This window comes from Netta rufina (genome assembly GCF_964035555.1).
Source record: "Netta rufina genome assembly, chromosome: 20".
Lineage (NCBI taxonomy): Eukaryota > Metazoa > Chordata > Aves > Anseriformes > Anatidae > Netta > Netta rufina.
In genome coordinates, this window is record NC_140144.1 from 3587860 (window position 1) to 3604634 (window position 16775).

Here is a 16775-nt window from a genome sequence, read left to right on the forward strand (position 1 = left end):
GCTGTGACGCAGAGAGCCCAGATCAGGTGGCGAGATGGATTTTCAGAACCCCTCACAGATGTCCAGTGGGACTGGTGCTGCGGGCTGCAAGGTTTTGAAAATCCCAGGCAAGGGCCTCGATGACCCCACTATGGCCAGAGGCCTCCAAGTGACTCACAGGACCCAGCACAAAGGGATTGTGCTGATTAAAGCAGTTTCTAAATCAGGTTGGCTACATCAGCAGCCCTTTCCCCAGGGGACGTGACAGCAGGAGGTGGCTCCCGGAGCCAAGTGGGCACAGGCCCCAGCACAGAGGGGCTCCGGGGAGCCCATGGTGCCCCAAATCAACAGGCTGCTTCTCGTAAGAAGCGTTGCCTGACTGGAATCAGGAAGTGCTGAGAATTCCCCAAAGAACTAAAGAACTTGGAAGCTTTGCAGAGATTTCTGATGGACCCCCGATGAGCACTAACGGGGATGAGACCTGACGCTTGCCGCTGTCACTTGCCCCTGTGCAGATGGTGTCTGAGCACGGTGCTGTGCGCGGAGGTGATGATGGGTCTTAAAGGGGTGATCAAAATGGCTTGTGGTGGTGCTGCTCTTGGCTGGAGATTTGTGGTTTGAGGTTGGCCTCAGTGCCTGAGAAAACACAGCCTCTTGTTGCTACATGGGAAAAGCACGGTGAGCGAGTGTTGTGCTCTGCTTATCTGAGCCAGGGTTGGAAATCGGGAGTAGGGGGGCCCAAGGCATGCACACATCATGCTTGGTTACAAGAGCAGGCAGCACGGTGCTGTGCTGCAGATCCACGAGGAGCAGCTGCTGAGCTTAAACTGTTGGTGTGTGAGCTAGCTCAAGCCTCCTGCTGCTCTCCAAGCCATACGGCAGGAAAAGTGGCTTTTTCAGGGCACAGCACTCGATCCTGAGGTCCATTCCCAGTGTCCTGTTTTAAAGAGTTCCTAGGAAAAATGGATTGATAACTATTGAGTCTTTTTCTTGTCACCAGGGGATAATTCCTCTTGCTGTATGTGCATCCAGCCTCCTCAGTGTCCAAAGCGAAGCCTTTAGCCCAGCCTTTCCTCCCCACCAATTCCCATTTCAAAGATGATTTCCCCAGAATCAGCTTCGCTGGACAGGAAAGAGGGGGGTCAGGGCTAAAAGAGCTTCAGGAGTCGTGGAAGGGACCGGTGACGTCTCCTGGTGTTTTCCAGCAGGTGATGAAATGCCAGAAGGCTCTGTCACCTGGCATGGGCTACAGACATCCTTCCGCTGCTCCCTGCACAAGTTGGAGCAGGATCAGTGCACGGCAGGTAGCCTGGGGCCTTGGTGCCTGCCGCGCTCAGCTCCTGCATCCGCTGCCACGAGGCACCCGCTGGGGCCAGCCCTGTTGCCTTACCTCACTGTCCCCTTTAGTGTGACAAGAGCTGGGAGCAGAGGACGTGACAAAGCCCACGGGAGGGTTCCTGAAGGGGCACAGTGGTGGGGTCAGTGGGGAAGGGGAGAAGATGCTGGCTCTGCTCCCAACTCTGCTTTCCCTGCGCTTCCCAAAGCAAGCTGCCTCAGTTCTCCCTTTCCTTTGTGTTCGATTAGCCTGGCTGTTTTTCTGGGTATGTGTTGCTGTTTGTTTTGCTTGGCCAAAGCCCTGCCAGTGGAGGAAAATGGAGAGATAAAAGCCACAGCACCTCTCCACTTGTGCTTGTGTGGCTGTGCAAGACATTGGCTGTGAGCCCCCGCCCCGCTCCCAGTGTTAGCAAGGGGCAGGGCAGAAGCAGCACTGGGGGGTTAAAGCAGCTGACGTGGCTTGGGCTGTACAGGTTTTGTCAAAAGAGAGGGCTTAAAAAGTTACGGATCACATTCTTATCTATTTATTTATTTTAACATTACTGGTGAAGTTGCATTGATCCCAGGAAAATGCTGTTTCCTCCTTGGCATAAATCTTAATGAGGCATGCTGTATAAAGGCAATTAATCATCTCCTTTCAGCCTTTGGATTATTAAATATATACCTATTAAGAATTACAGCCTCATCTACTGCCACAGTGTGTTCAAGCTCATTTCTATTGCTGTTCACAGAAATAAGCCCAACCAGCTCATATTTTCCCTTGTCTACCATACATAATTATTGTTCATATTCTTTCATAAGAGTATAGAAGTGTTGGCATTTTTTTTCTTCCCAATTTGTATTCATCTATATGTCTGTTGGTCAAAAGCTCTGTACACAATCCCTTCCAACAGCTCTGCTGCAATGTGTCCATTGGCAGTAGAGGAAGTGTTGTGTTAACTTCTAGGCAGCATTTAAGACCTGTGTTACAAAACACTTTTGCTTCTGCAACGTGCTGGAGAGGCAAAGAAAACTCGTCAGCGTGGTTTTCCTCTGGAGCTCTGAGGCTGCTGGGGTTGGGGTGCAGAGTCCTGTGGCTAAGGGGGCTTGGACAGTGCCAGCTCCATCCTGCGTCTCTTTCTGCCTTTTCTGTGACTGGGATCAAGTGCTCTGAAGCCCACTGTATGTTTCTGGGCCTCTCTAGGACCTGGTAGCTTTGGTTTTCTGCCCATGGTGATTACGGGAATGAAACTTTTCTGCAAACGCCACTGTGATTTCTTCTTCTCTGCTTGCTATTTCTAAATAGGGAGCATGCGTGCTGCCCCCCCTACTTCCCCTACGTGCCACTTGCAAACCCGCTAAAGCAGTGACCCTACTTTTTGTCCATTTCTCTGTGTAGCCCCTTGCCAAATGCTGGTCTTGGCTGGGTTGCGAGATGCTGGTTCAGAGAAGGAACAGGGATGGGCTGGTCCTGGCGAGGTGCGAGCAGTTTGTTCCAAAAGGAGTAAAAACAACAGTGGAGGCTGCGTACAGGGAGCAGAGCTGCTGTCATCCCCCGAAGCCTGACGTAGCATGAGGATGTGACCAAGGAACAACCAAATGCTGACGCAAACCCACTGAAAGCAGCTTTGCAGGGCAGGCTGTGAGCTCAGGGAAAGCGTGTGCTTGGTGGCTGCTGGTGAGACGTGCCAGAAGCATGTGCAATGCGGTGGCTGACCATGCTGCACACATCAAATGGCTTTCTGGAGGATGCTGCTGAGTGGATGTCTCTTCATGGAGACCTTTCCCTCCCTGCCAGCTGGCAGCATCCTTGTTAACTCTGTTTGGAAAAGGGAAACAACTCCTCCGAGCAGCCACATGTGCTGAAACAGCTGGGCCTTTTGGGAAGCTGATGAAGTTCAGCATCAGTCCTGTGCTTGTAAAATGTTTCCCTCCCCGTGCTTTGCATTAGCTTTCGGATCTCAGCTTCTCCCATCACCCTTTCTCCCTGCTGGTTGGGTACCTCCTCCTGGCCGGCTTCTTGTGTGGGTGCCAGGCTCAGGGGCTGCGGGCGGGGAGCTGGAAGCTTGGGCCAGTTTGTCTGCACAGCCTGCTGGACGCGCTTCCACTCGTGTCCTGGATACAGCATCCAGTTCCTGGACGAGCCTGAGAGTTTAGCTGAAATAAACAAAGCAAAGACTTAAAAATAAGCCAGGCTATCGGATCTGAGCTCGTCACTCTGGAGTAGCTTAGCCAATCGCTTTGTGTATTCAAACAAGCACCTTACTGTTCAAATAGCAGCGTCCATTTGGCCAGTCAAAACGGCAGTCTGGGAAATGAGGTTTATTGTTGAGTTCAGAAGCAAACAAGCTGGGTTTCACATAGCCTTAGTGCTTTAGCAGAAATCCCAGGTTAACAACACAGCCAGAGGCAGGGCTTAGGCAAAACAAGGGTGCAGGGGTGCAGAGGGTTCCTCCAGTGCTGCTCACGTATGCAGGGTGAGAGGCCAGGTAGCAGCTTGTTGCTGGCAGGCTGCTTGGATGAGATTTCTCCCTCCACCCTGCACCCCTTTGTTCAAGCAGAGGTGTCAGAAGAACATGCCGCAGGGGCTGAGCCTCTGGTGTGGCTCTGATGGCAGTCAGAGGTTTGTTTTCCTATTTTCTGGACTCCAGCCAGCTGTGTGCCCTGCAGCTGACATGAGCCCATATTTCGAGGTGCCAAGGGTGCGAAGCCAGTCTTTTTAACAGGCTTTTCTTCAGGCCTGAAGACTTGGTCTTGGGGGATAACCGGTAAAGAAAATTACCTCCACAGCCCAGTGATGCTTTGCTGGGTGTAAGGCTCAGGGATGTTCTTTGTAAGAAATACTGATGCTTTAAAAGGAAAAAAAAAAAAAAAAAAAAAAAAAAAAGCTGCCATGAGGAGTTGCTGCGTAAACAGAATGAGCCACGTGCACAGGGCTGGACGCACACGGGACTTGCAGTATGCATCAGGTTTATTTGTGGTTCAGGTCCTTATCTGCAAGAAATGGTGATAAATGCATCCCTGTGTGGTTAGCCCGTGAGGTGTCTCTGTCATTAGGCTTATCGTTCCTGCGCTGAGCAATGCTGATGTGTCTATACCCGGGTGTGCTGCACGGCCCAGCGCGGCTGCAGGGCTGCGCTGATAAGGCCGTGCCGTCAGGAGGCCGGCGAAGGGAAGATCCTGTCACTGTGCAGGTCCATAGCACTCATCTGGAGTGAGGGGTGACAAAAATCATCCTCCCTGGGAGAGGACAGGGAGTGGGGGGTGTCCAGGGAACAGAGCAGTTGCTTCTTGTTGCTTAGGCACAGCTGCTGGGGTCAGGACTGGCTTTTTGCCTGGAGGTGCTGCCACATCTCCAGGTCTTTTAGGCTGTTTGTGTCCCCACCATGAAGGCCCTGAGGTGGCGAGTCCACCCCTGGGAGCTGGGAGGGACTGAGGGAAGGCCGAGCTCCCAGCCGTGGCCACGCAGGTCTCAGGGTTGGCTGGATGAGTCTGGGGGCCCCATCCCAAGTGCAGGGCCCTGTTCGAAGAGGTTTCATCACACGTGAGTCACACGAGCAAGAAGAACATGTCATCATTGCCCTTTCACATCTCTGCGTAAAGTGAGACATCCAAAGCACGAGTCACTGGCTGATGCTCGTGGAGGAAATTGGTGACGAAAGCAGAATCCAGTCCTGGCCTACAGCCAGATACAGACGCGGTGTTTCCCAGAGGCAAATAGGTGGTGTCTGGTCTAACACCCATGCGCCCCGCATGGCATGGCAGCATTTGGGGATGGGCAGAAGACCAGAATGACCTGGAAAGGAAGTGTTGTCATGAAGTTTCTCAAAAATTACAACAGATGAAAGGTAAATGAATGGGGAAAAAAAAAAAAAAAGTTAAATTTTATTTTGTGGAATTATCCCTCATTTACAGCAGCTAAAGCATAAAAAACGGATTTAAAAGCTCTGCCCAAATTCATGCCTGGTGAATGGTCTTGCATATTAGCATGTGAGGCAAGCTGCGTTCACACCAATATCAAGTGACAATAAAGAGGAAAGTTATTTATGAGACTTGTTAGCATAACTGTTCTTCTGAGGAATAGAGCTGCCACTCCGCAGTAACACAGCACACATGTGATTTATGGCTTGCAGCTGAGATCAGCAGTTATTTGTGTGCCAGCCTTTCATGTACCTCATGTGCAGGCCTTCAGACACCTCTGGCTCACGTTAAAGTAGGTGATTGATGGAGAATCTGAGCTGGCACCTAGAGTCAAACGGAAAAGGAAAATATTGGCTACCGTTTGGGTAGTTCCTAATCTCAGCAAAATTAGGAAAGCCTTGTGGCTAATGAAGTAAGTCAACTAGATCATCCTGACGAGCCCTTTCTGCTTGCAAAACTGTATTACTGTAAAAGAGGGAAGAAAGCACAAGTTGCCAACGTGTTGAGAATGTGGAGTAGAGATTGCCTGGAACTAGCTGTTAGGACAACATAAATCCAGAGGAAGTCCCCCTCCACCACTGGGGGGCCAAGGCCACCTCCAGGCAGGCCCATGCAGGCAGGGAGGGCTGGTGAAGGTGCTGCAGGGCTCATCAGGGGACACATCTCCCAGGGGTGCTTTTCTAGGGGCAACATGTCTCTGTTGGGCTCAGCACTGAATCTGGACATTTAAGAGTTTAAAAACGGACTGAGAGGGAAATTGAGAGCTGCAAGGCCCGACTCAAGGATGGCAGAAATTGATTAAGGGACTGTACATGACTTTGCCAAGAGGTGACCGTGGGTCACCAGTGGGAAGCCAGAAGAAAACTTTTTGGTTGCATCTTCAAAACCACAGCCCAGCCTTCCTGAAACACTTTCAGCCAAAGGCTCACTCCTGGCAGAGCAGTGACAAAAAAGGAAAAACACAAACCTAAGTAAAAGGTTAAGGCCTGTCAGTTTTGAAGGAATAAGAATCATTTATTGCAGTAATCATGGTCAGTGATGTGAGATTCATACTTTGCAGAGGTGTGGAAAAGGCAAATTTATTTGCAGTTATTGCAAGGTGTGTGGCTGTTTCTCCAATCAGGCAGGTTTCTGGGAAAGCATGAATACTAAGAGCCGCAAGGGACAGCCAGGAACATAAACTGTCTTTGGAGAAATCCCCCTATGAGCAAACACAGCCCAGGATGCACAAAACTGCCTAGCAGAGCCTTGGGCTTAACCCGAGTGATGAAGGTGCCCTTTGAGCAGAGCGACCAGATGGTGATGAAGATACGGCAGGGCCGGCCAGTGCCACGTCACAGAGCCAATACGAAAGCAAAGAAACCAGAACGAGTGACAAAAAGTGACTAATTTGCCCAGAAGGATGTTGCCTGAGTAAGCAGTCAGTCATTTCAGGATTCAGAGCACCGACGAGCCCTCTCTCATGCGGTTATCTTGAAGGTCACAATGGCATGAGGTGCTGGGAAGCAGTCCCAAGGCTCGGTGATGAGCCTAACCTCAGAGCCACCATCGCACACGCGTTGTTGAATTTCCCCTCTACCTATTATTTCCTGATTCAGCTTTGGCCCCTGTACCTGTTCTCTGTGAACCTGCAACCGGAGAAGGGACGGGAAACTTTTACCGGGACCGCAAAGGTACAAATGACACTTCAACTCCTTGTTGTTTGCTTTTATCCGCTCAAAAATATGTTTATATACATATATCTGACTGAATGGAAAGATGGGGTGGATTTTTTTTTTTGGTTGCTTAATATTTCCATGTGTTTTTCTGAAATGATTTAACGAATGGCTGCTGAAGTAGTTTGCGGTAAATGGGTAAGAGGTGTCAGCCTCGGAAACCGTACAGTTAGGCGACTCTCCTGCATCTCCAAGGTCCCTCCACTAGCTCTTCGGCCACGTGCAGTACATGTCCTTGCACTAACACCCCAGTTCCACCTCTGAAGCCTTGCCCTCAGGGCCCTGTGGCTGGGGGAGGCCAGGATGGAGACCCTGGCCTAGCTGCCAGCCCCCCATCGGAGGCACTTCCCGTGGGGCTGGGTGCTCCACCAGGCTGCACAAAGTGCTCGGTCAAAGGAAAATGAGGCAGGAGCCTGACATGAGCAGCTTTCATTCTGGAAGCCTTCCTGCCCATTGTTTCAAATGATTTTTTTTTTTTTTTCTTAATCTACTTCTCAGCTCAGAACTAATTAGAAAATGAGTAGAAGTTGGAGTAATTTCAGCATCTGCATGTTACTTTGACCCTATCCGGTGCTTTCTCTACCCCTGACCCACACATCCTTTCCCAGTGGAAACTGCAGCTCCATACTCACCCTGCCAGAGATAGCAGGAGGTGTTGGAGGATGTTTTCTGTTTATCTGAGGTGTGAAATATAATTACTTCTGCTAGATATTGCAAGGGTTTAAAATGATCAATTTTTGTGAAATCTCTGCAGTGGGAGCTGAGCCTTATCTCCTTCCAGTGCGCTGACAACACAGCCTGCATAGATGAGTCCCCATTTATTTAGTCGAAATTTGCTAGTTGCTTAGTTGACTCAGTTCTCGCCCCCATCACGCGGTGCAGAACAATAACCTCCTGGCTCAGCAAACTGAGTCCAGCCCTGGGTAGGTGCATGTCTCTCATTCATTCTGAACTTGGAGCAGAAAGTCCAGACCCAAACCAGAAAGCAGGGTACGCACCGTCTGGTGGGGCTGCTCTTATTTCTGAGCTTGGCTGTGGCTTTGGGACCAGATAAACCGTCAAATCTCTTGGCCCAAGCTCTGAGCTGCAATACCAAAATATTAGAGATTTTACCTTACTTTAAAAAGTTCCTGTGCTAAGCCAGTGGATGGAGGGGACTGGGTGTAAAACAGCCCAGAGAGGCACGATGCTGGCAGGGATTTCCCTTTTGCAGTGCTCAGAGACCTGGCTGGCAGTGTGGCGGTGGGCTGTGGAGGTGTGCTGAGCATCTCCTGCCATGCTGGAGAGGAGTGGCTTTGCCATGGGAGCATCTTCTACTGCCTGCAGCAAGAATGTGAGGGTTTCACAAGGTCTGTTTTGAAGTGACTCTCTAAGGTTTTGTGCATCTGTACGTGTGTGTTTGAGTGTGGCACTCTGCTATCTGTGTGGATGTGTCCCCAGAGGACAGGGGGGCAGCACAGAGGTAGGAAGGAGTTCACATAGTGCTCAGAAACAGGAGTCATGCCCTGGCTCACTGCCATACCCGAGCAGTTCCTCTAAAGTAGTTGGCTTGCTCCTTTTCTCCACTATTCCCTTTTCCCCTTTATCATGACATACTGCAATGCATGCAGCCTCCACCCAGAGCCAGGCCTGCCTTGTGCTGCTCCTGTTTGGCTCCCAGCAGAACCCAGCAGAAACTGCCAGACTGGAATGTTTCCTTCCCATCGCCATCTGTGGGACCTGCTGCAGCAAAAAGGCTTGGTCCTTCCCCCCCTGCTCCAACTCTGCTGGGGTGTGCAGCTCAGGAGCAGAAAATGTCACCCTGGGGAGCTGATTGTGCCAGGGTGGAGGAAAACCTGCTGTAGGGCATCCAGCCACCCCATGTTTGGCTGCTGTTCCCCAGTCACAATTCTCACGGCTCTGCACAGACAGTAGTCAGGCATCCCTTGAGCCACATCAGCCCTGTCACACCATCAATTTGTCTGGCAGGTCCCTAATGTGGGCTTTCACCCTCGGTGAAACAACAATTTCCTCCCCATCTCAGCACATGCTGTGTGGCACTTCCAAGTCAATCATCTCCGAGTAATCAGAACCAAGGTAAAACACCAGTTTTGCCTTTACAGGGAAAGGCAAGGCTGTGTGACAGAGCCTGGCAAAAACAAGGCAGCTTGAAGACACCCCAGGATGCAACCATCTCCTGCCCCAACACAAAGCCAGGACGTTACAGGAGCAGGATTGCAGCAGATTTTGTCTCCAGCCTTTCAGATACACATTGCTGGGAGCTGTTTGCAGAAACCTTGGAGGAGGAGATGGAGACTGGGGACATGGAGAGCTGCAGAGAATTGGTTCTGGGCTTGCTGCTCACCCCCAGCTTCCCTTCCTTGTTCTGGCTGGGGCTGGGAGTTGCGCTGCCAAAAAACAGCATGGTATCAGCCCATGCTCACCCCCGTCTTGCTGTGCTGAGGCTGAATGTGGTTGCAGCAACAACAAGCCTGGCACAAAGTTTTATTTTATTTTTAGCCTGACTGGAAGCAGAAAGCAATAGATATTTTGCCACTGAGCAATTTCCGTCTCTGTTTTGCAAACTCAAGATGATTCTGCAGCTCAGGTAAACATGCAGAGCGCCCCAAGCTTTGCACCTCTCCTTGGTTTCCCATCACCTCTGCCCACCCTGAGCCACAGCAAGCAGAGAAGAAAGGCCGAGGCACCAGTCTGGGATTTGGATGGCTGGTGTGGAAGCCACAGAGCCTCTGTGTCCTTCCATCCCTCAGTTTTGTCCCTGATGGAGCCCAGTGCACAGGAGTGCCCTCAAATTGGGATGGTCACAGGTGTGCTCAGAGCAGCGGCGTGTAAATGCCACCTATAAATAACTGCCATGCTGATGGCGCAAGCAAGACAATTTTGAGCCCATACTGAGCACGTGGCTGCAGCTCGACAGTAAAGATGACACATTGAGAAATAATTCTCCTGGTTACATCAGAGCCAGGAAACTCTCTCAATTAGAGAAATATCCTTTCCATTATGAGACATACCCACCATTCACTTATCTCAGCACTCTCTTGATCCAAGGCGCCATGCCCTGCTTTGCAAGCACCCGGTAAGGAAGGTTTAATTTTGGAGCTGAGGTGCCCCAAGGCTGTAGGCAGTGAAACGTCAGCTGGGTTTTAGGGATGTTGCTTGTAGGTTGCAGCAAGACTGCTTTGGTCTTCTGCTGACTTCGGTGGTTTGCAATAGATCTGGCAGCAGTTGCCTCTTTGGCTGTGACGACCCCGCTGGTTCCACGTGGTAGGACGCAAAGAAAAAGGCCCATCCTCGTGAGTCTCAAAACTTTTTACCAAGTTCTCAATTTTGTTTTAATTTTGATTTTGAGATTTTCCCCATGACTCAGAGCTTGTTCCTTTTCTGCTGTTCTTGAACCATGGCCTGCTCCTGATTTACTCCAATCCCAATGGAATCAGCCTCAAACCCGTGATTCTCTTGTTCCCCACATCACACACAGGCTCCTCCAGCTACCCCTCTGCAGGAGAAGCAGCCTCCTCTGCCCTCTGTGCCAGGCTGTCCTGGGGCACCCTCCTGCATGCACTAGGGACCTTCTCCAGGGCATGACACTGTTTTCTTGCTCTCCATTTCCAAAGTCACCACTTATCTTCCTGTGCTTTGTGGTGGCCACCTGAGAGGGACCCGGGGCTGTGCTGGGGCAAAGCTGCCAGCCCAACATGCGGCTCCATTACTCTGAACTTTGGGTGTTCTCATCCTCCTCTGCCCCTTCAGTAATAAAGCTTTGTGCTGCTGGCTTCAGCCAACCAGCCCTACCTGCTTTTTCTTTCCATTTTTTAACCATTTCTGCTTCTCTATCTTCTGCAAGCCCCACTGCTACCCGAGCTCTGCATAGGCTGGGCAGAAGGTGCTGAGGCTGAAGCCGATCCCAGCCCAGAGAACAAGACCAAGGCCATTTGCTGCTGTCATCTGTGGTCCTGTGGTGATGGGGACAGCTCGATCATGGTGGGAGCCACATGGTGCTGGTGTTGCTCTCTGTTGCATTAATTTTTTTTTTTTTCCTTCTCTTTTTAGTGCCACTGGCAGAGCTTCCATGCATGCTGGTGTGCTCACTGATGTCTCCTGTGGGAACTGTGGCAGGCGCCGGCTGAGCCTCCTCTGCAGCTGCTGTGGGGAAAGTCATCGAGGCTGAACCCTAATGGGCCCAAATATCTCAGATGGGTAGATGAGATCTTTGCTATTGAGAGGAAATTGATTTGGAAATGTAATGTGAAGTGCAAGCAAAGCATACAACTACTAAGCCCAAGGCTGCGTTGCCCTGCTTTCACAAAGCTCCTGGCTATTGTTTCCACTTACTGGGTTATATTGCAAAGGAACGACAGCTGTATTTGTTTCCACTTGCTAGGTGCTCTGCCTCTCCAGAACACATAAAAACGTCTTCCAATTTCCTGAAGCAAAGACAATCTCTTCAAGTAGTTACACTGAAGAGCTAACACTTTGCTAACCTCAAGCTGTAGGACAGGAGTGGGGGAAGAAGGTTTACTAACATCTTCCCTGGAAATTCACTTTCCTGCACATCAGAACATGCAGAGAATCTCTCAGGCCCCGCACCAGCCTGCTTTTGATGCTTGGAAAGACCATGAGATGAAGATGAGCTGCCCGCCTGCACAACCTGCACCGGCCTGACCCGCAGTGACACCAGTTTCTGGTTACAAGCACAGGGATTCCTGCAGCACCGCTCCCGACTGTGCTTGCAAATTGGAAATACTTCACAAATATCAACCCAAACAACTCTTCTCTCATCTATTTCAGTGCAGCTCTTTTACATGGTGTCAATCATTCCTCCAGGGAGCAGAAGCACCAGCTCACACAGCCACCCACTCCCCACAAATAGCAAGTGTCGGATGGGAACAGTCTAGCTGAGATTAAATAAATTTATTAGAGGTGACTTATTGATCCCAGGAGGAAAACTAAGCCTGACTTCAGTGCTTTGCTCATCTGCCATGAACCTGTGGGAAATGCGTGCAAAGCACTTGCACCAGTGGAAGTGGGAAGCCCTGATTTGGTGCCATCTCATGCTTGTTTTGCACAGATGGGTTCCTTCCAGAAGCTATGAAGTGGTGTAAAACCAGCCTCGGTTCTTGACAATAGAAAGCCGAGCCAGCCCTGCTTCCATAACGCCCCCCAGAGAAATGACAACAAAAATACCCCTGCAGTCCTTACGGTTTCTCCTGGTGCTGTGCAGAGCGAAGGTCTTTGGGACTGGATCTCTTTCTGTCACCAACCCTTCAGCGTCCTGCTGGCCTTTCTGAAGATGGTTTTTCAGTGCTTTCATCCTCTCCTCTCTTCTGGTAACAGAGCAGAGTTTTCTTCTCATAGCCCTGGCCCTGGCCACGTCCCACCACCTCCTGCCATCCCCAGCAGTGAATGAGGTGGCGGCAGGAAGCCCGGCGAGGTCTCTGCACCGCGGTTTCTCGCTCTGCGGTGAGGACGTGGGCATTTCTCGCACGGCAGCAGGTGCTGCGGTGCCAGCTCCTACAGCCACTGTGTGGTGGGCAGGGTTAACGGCTTTGTTTTCGCTCCTCACCCACAGAAACAAGCGTGGGTGCCGTCTTTCACTTTTAGGCTCGGTGGCTTAATTTACCAGGTTGGACAAGAACAACGTGTGGAGTGGATCTTCTCAGGGTCTCAGCATCTCAGGCATTTGGCAGCATCATTTGGTGTGCCTGGGCTCTGTGCTCGTAGGTTTCCTTGTACACTTTTATTTCACTGTCTGAATATGGTGGTGAGCCAGACTCTTTTGGTCATCTAACCAGAAATACTGTGTTTTTTTTTTTTTAAATATTTTATTTTATTTTATTTTATTTTATTTTATTTTATTTTATTTTATTTTATTTTATTTTATTTTATTTTATTTTATTTTATTTTTTGGCACTGAACAGCTCAGCAAATAATGGATCATTAAAAGAAAAAAATATATATACTTTTTAAAGAGAGTTCGTGCAAGGTGTTTGCCCACTTTGCTGTCATGCTGGTTTACTGCAACAACTGTCAAGACCACTGCTGATAATGACAGGGGAAATTTGATTATCAATACCAAGGACTTATTCTTGTACAAGCAGGTAGCAGCTAGCTGAGGTCCTCCTCCGCCTCTAAAGCATGATACTGCATATTTATATTATAAATAAATAAATTAAATCCCAGCTCTCCAAAGGGCAGTTGAGGCAAACACCAAAAGCCTCTGGGCTCCCCTCTGTTTCCCAATGCTTGGCGTGGGGCACTGGGGGTTTCCTGGGGTGGCACCGTGTCCTGCTCAGCACAGCGCCTCAACAAGCAGCTGCCTTGGTGCCTGCAGTGCGAGCAGAACCCTCTGAGAGCAATATTTCAATATTTCAATATTTCAATATTTCAGGCATATTTCACCTGAACTCATTCCTCATGCCTGCACATACCAGCTCAGCACTTGGCAACGTGGATGGGATGGGTTCGTGCATTTGCTGGCATCCAAAGAATGAAATACTGAATGATTTTCTGATGAATGAAAGTGAAGTGCTTCGAGGGCTGTGTGCGATTCACCCCCTTCATTCCCTGCCATCCTTAGGGCACTTTCCAAGAGGAAATCCGAACTGGTTCAGTGCCTAAATGTTCCCAGACATCCTGGCGATAAGGATCTGGCTTTGGCTCTGCATCTACTCTACCTCCTGGAGAGACTGGAGGGGTTCCTCTTGCTTTCTTGTTTTGAGCAACTTGTGGGAGGGCTTGGCAATGGCTTGGGAGAAACACAGAGGGACTTTTGGGGCTTGCACAGGTCTGATCAAAATAACTTCATCTCTTATAAGCCAGGAGCAAGCACAGGATACAGCAGTGCAAAGAAGTATGGGAAATAATAGCCCTGCGTGGCTACTGTAATGAATCTGCACCCAAAAAAATGGACACTGGAGAGGACAACTTTGGTGAGGACATCTCCCTGCCCTTCGGGACCTTCCTGGGCTTGCCCTGCATGGGATGACCAGTATAGGATATCTCCCAGGATCTGATACTGCTTGCTCTTGATGCCCCACTCTGCCTGTCCCTGCTGAACTTGCATTTGTTTTCTGTCCATGAGCTTTTCCAACAACCCCCACAGCCACCTTTACAGACTCTGTGAACAAATCCACAGCCCCAGGGCTGGCAGCGGTGACATTCCCAGCTGCTGCAGTGGAGCGAGTTCCCCCCGTTTTGAACAGACATGTGGCTTACTTGGGTTTAGCTGAGGTTTAATTTAATTTACTTAAACTAAAGCAGCATAAGGCTGATTAAATTGCAGCAGGGAGCATCCAGGCCAGCTGCTGTGGCTACTTCATTCAGCTGAGCACTGCAGAGCTGGGTGGCCTGGGGCTCCGCGCCTCGTGCCGCCTGCACCCTGCTCCTGGATAACCCTGATAAAGCCCAGCGATGGCTTCCCACTCCCATCTGCACTTTCACAGATGCTAAAAGCACACTCCCAGAACTTGTGTCACCTCTTGCTTCTTTATCAGGTCTGAAGGGGCCTTAAAAAATTCCTGTTCTCCCCCTCTGTTGCAGCCTTCTCCTTTACTCGGGAAATGCGTAGACTGGTGGAGAATTAATGAAGTTGTCCTGGCAAGGAGACTTCTGCTGGGCTGTTTAAAGTTGTTTGCGTCAGCATTTATTTCACTTGAAGCATTTTGCAATCATCTTGAAGCTCAAGACCACGATTATTTCACCTGACCAATGGTAACACTCATTGCTAATTAGAACCAGGCATGATTTTTTTTTTTTTAATTCAGTGTTGTTTGAAATGTCAAATTTAGGTCAAACAAAACAATTTATTGAAATCTGCATTTTTTTTTCTTTTTAAGCCAAATTGCTACATTTTAACATTTTTCAGTATAAAATTTTTCAATGTTACATTTAAAAATGAGGTTTCAGTGTTAAATTCAGATACTATTTCATTAAAAAAAAGTGATATAGTTTAATTCCCATGAAAATACGCAATCAGCCTTCCTCTCCCAACTTGTATTCTGTGTGTAGGAAGAAAAAATATTCATAGTGGATCTGACCTTAATTTTATATTAGATAAAAAAAAAATAAATGTGTTCTTTCTGAATCACACACGCAGCTTTTGGAGGCTGCAGCACTGGTGTCCATCCCAGCCTGCATCCAGCATCAGCCTCACAAGGTAGGATGCAGAGCTAGAGGGAGGAAAAGAGAGAAGAGCAAAGGGATCCCCTTCTTCTTGGTAAAAAGATCTGGGAAACCATCTCAGCTGCTCCTCAGTAAGCAGCGTGTACACGTAGCCTTCAGCCCAGCTTCAAGCACAACTTGCCCAAGTTTGCTGCAGTCTCCCACTGCTTTCCACAAACTCCTTGCAATTTATGCTGTGAAATCATTGAGCATCTTTGGCGTGTTTGCAGCATGCACCATGCATATAGCCTGCCAAAGCCCAGTTCTTCTAAAAGCCTTCATGGATGCCATCCCACCGTCAAGAGACCAGAGGAAACCTCACCAGCTCTGCAGGCTAAAACATGAGAATGTGTCGGGGAAACCAGGGAGGGTTGGGTGTCCTTTCGTGCCTTTACAGAGTAAATCTAGGGCAGAGACACGGGGATATCTCCAGCGTAGGTCATCTCCAAGAGATACCTAGCTCTTATCAAGAGCCTTCGGAAAGAAGCCATCCAGGTGGATCCCCATCAGCTGCAGAAGTTGAAAGCAGAGCAAAGCCCCCTGTCCTGCTGCACCACCTGAGCTGGGAGCGACGGCGGCACCAGGGACCCCGCAGGGTCTGTGCACCTGCAGCAAGGCAGGAGCTGCTGTCCTGGCAGCTAGGAGAGGACAGGGACAGGCTGCGGGGGTGGCCTTTGCAGGGTGTGATCCAGCATATTTCCGAAGGAACTTTGTAAGTCTCAGAGCCTGCCCCGAGGAGACTTCACCCTGCCCAGGCAGTCAGTACCAACACATCCCTGTCCCCACCACCAGGATGTTTGTTAATGCCCAACAGTACTTTCTTGTTACAGTTTAACCCTGTTCCTCTCTGGCATGTCCCAAGAAGCTGTGATAAACAAGGACAGAGTGCCATGGGACAGGTTTTCACTTGGTATTAATTGGCAAAATTCCCCAGAACAAGAGCAAAACATCCTCAGACCGGGGAATCACACCATAAGATCAATGGTGTGACATAGCGGAGGAGTCAGACCTGAAGGCAACTCCCATGCTTGCTGTTGTGATCTGCACAAAATTAGGAATGAATCAAGACTGCAAAACTTGGCTTTATCTGCTGTCTCTCCCAGAGGGCAGGAAGATTTCTAGTCTGGTCCCATGCTGCTGCACTGGCAGATACCTGGCCTGGAGCTATTAGGAAAGACTTAGCATTTACATGCAAATTACAGGCCAAAAGAAGAGCCAACTTTCAAACTCTGCAGCTGCTCTTCATTAACTCAGTCCCTTTCCAGGTGCCTGATGAGGGGATGAATCCCAGATCAATGTCCTACTAAATCCTCCAGCTCAGTTCCTTTCCTTTCCTTTCCTTTCCTTTCCTTTCCTTTCCTTTCCTTTCCTTTCCTTTCCTTTCCTTTCCTTTCCTTTCCTTTCCTTTCCTTTCCTTTCCTTTCCTTTCCTTTCCTTTCCTTTCCTTTCCTTTCCTTTCCTTTCCTTTCCTTTCCTTTCCTTTCCTTTCCTTTCCTTTCCTTTCCTTTCCTTTCCTTTCCTTTCCTTTCCTTTCCTTTCCTTTCCTTTCTCCCTGCAGAGCCACAGAGCTACTCTTCCCCCTCCTTCTCCCTATCTTTCCCCACTCCTTGAATGAGTCTGGCAGCTTGATTTCTGTTGTTATTAATGTCTATAGGTTCCTTTATTCTCAGGCCTGGAACTTTGCTT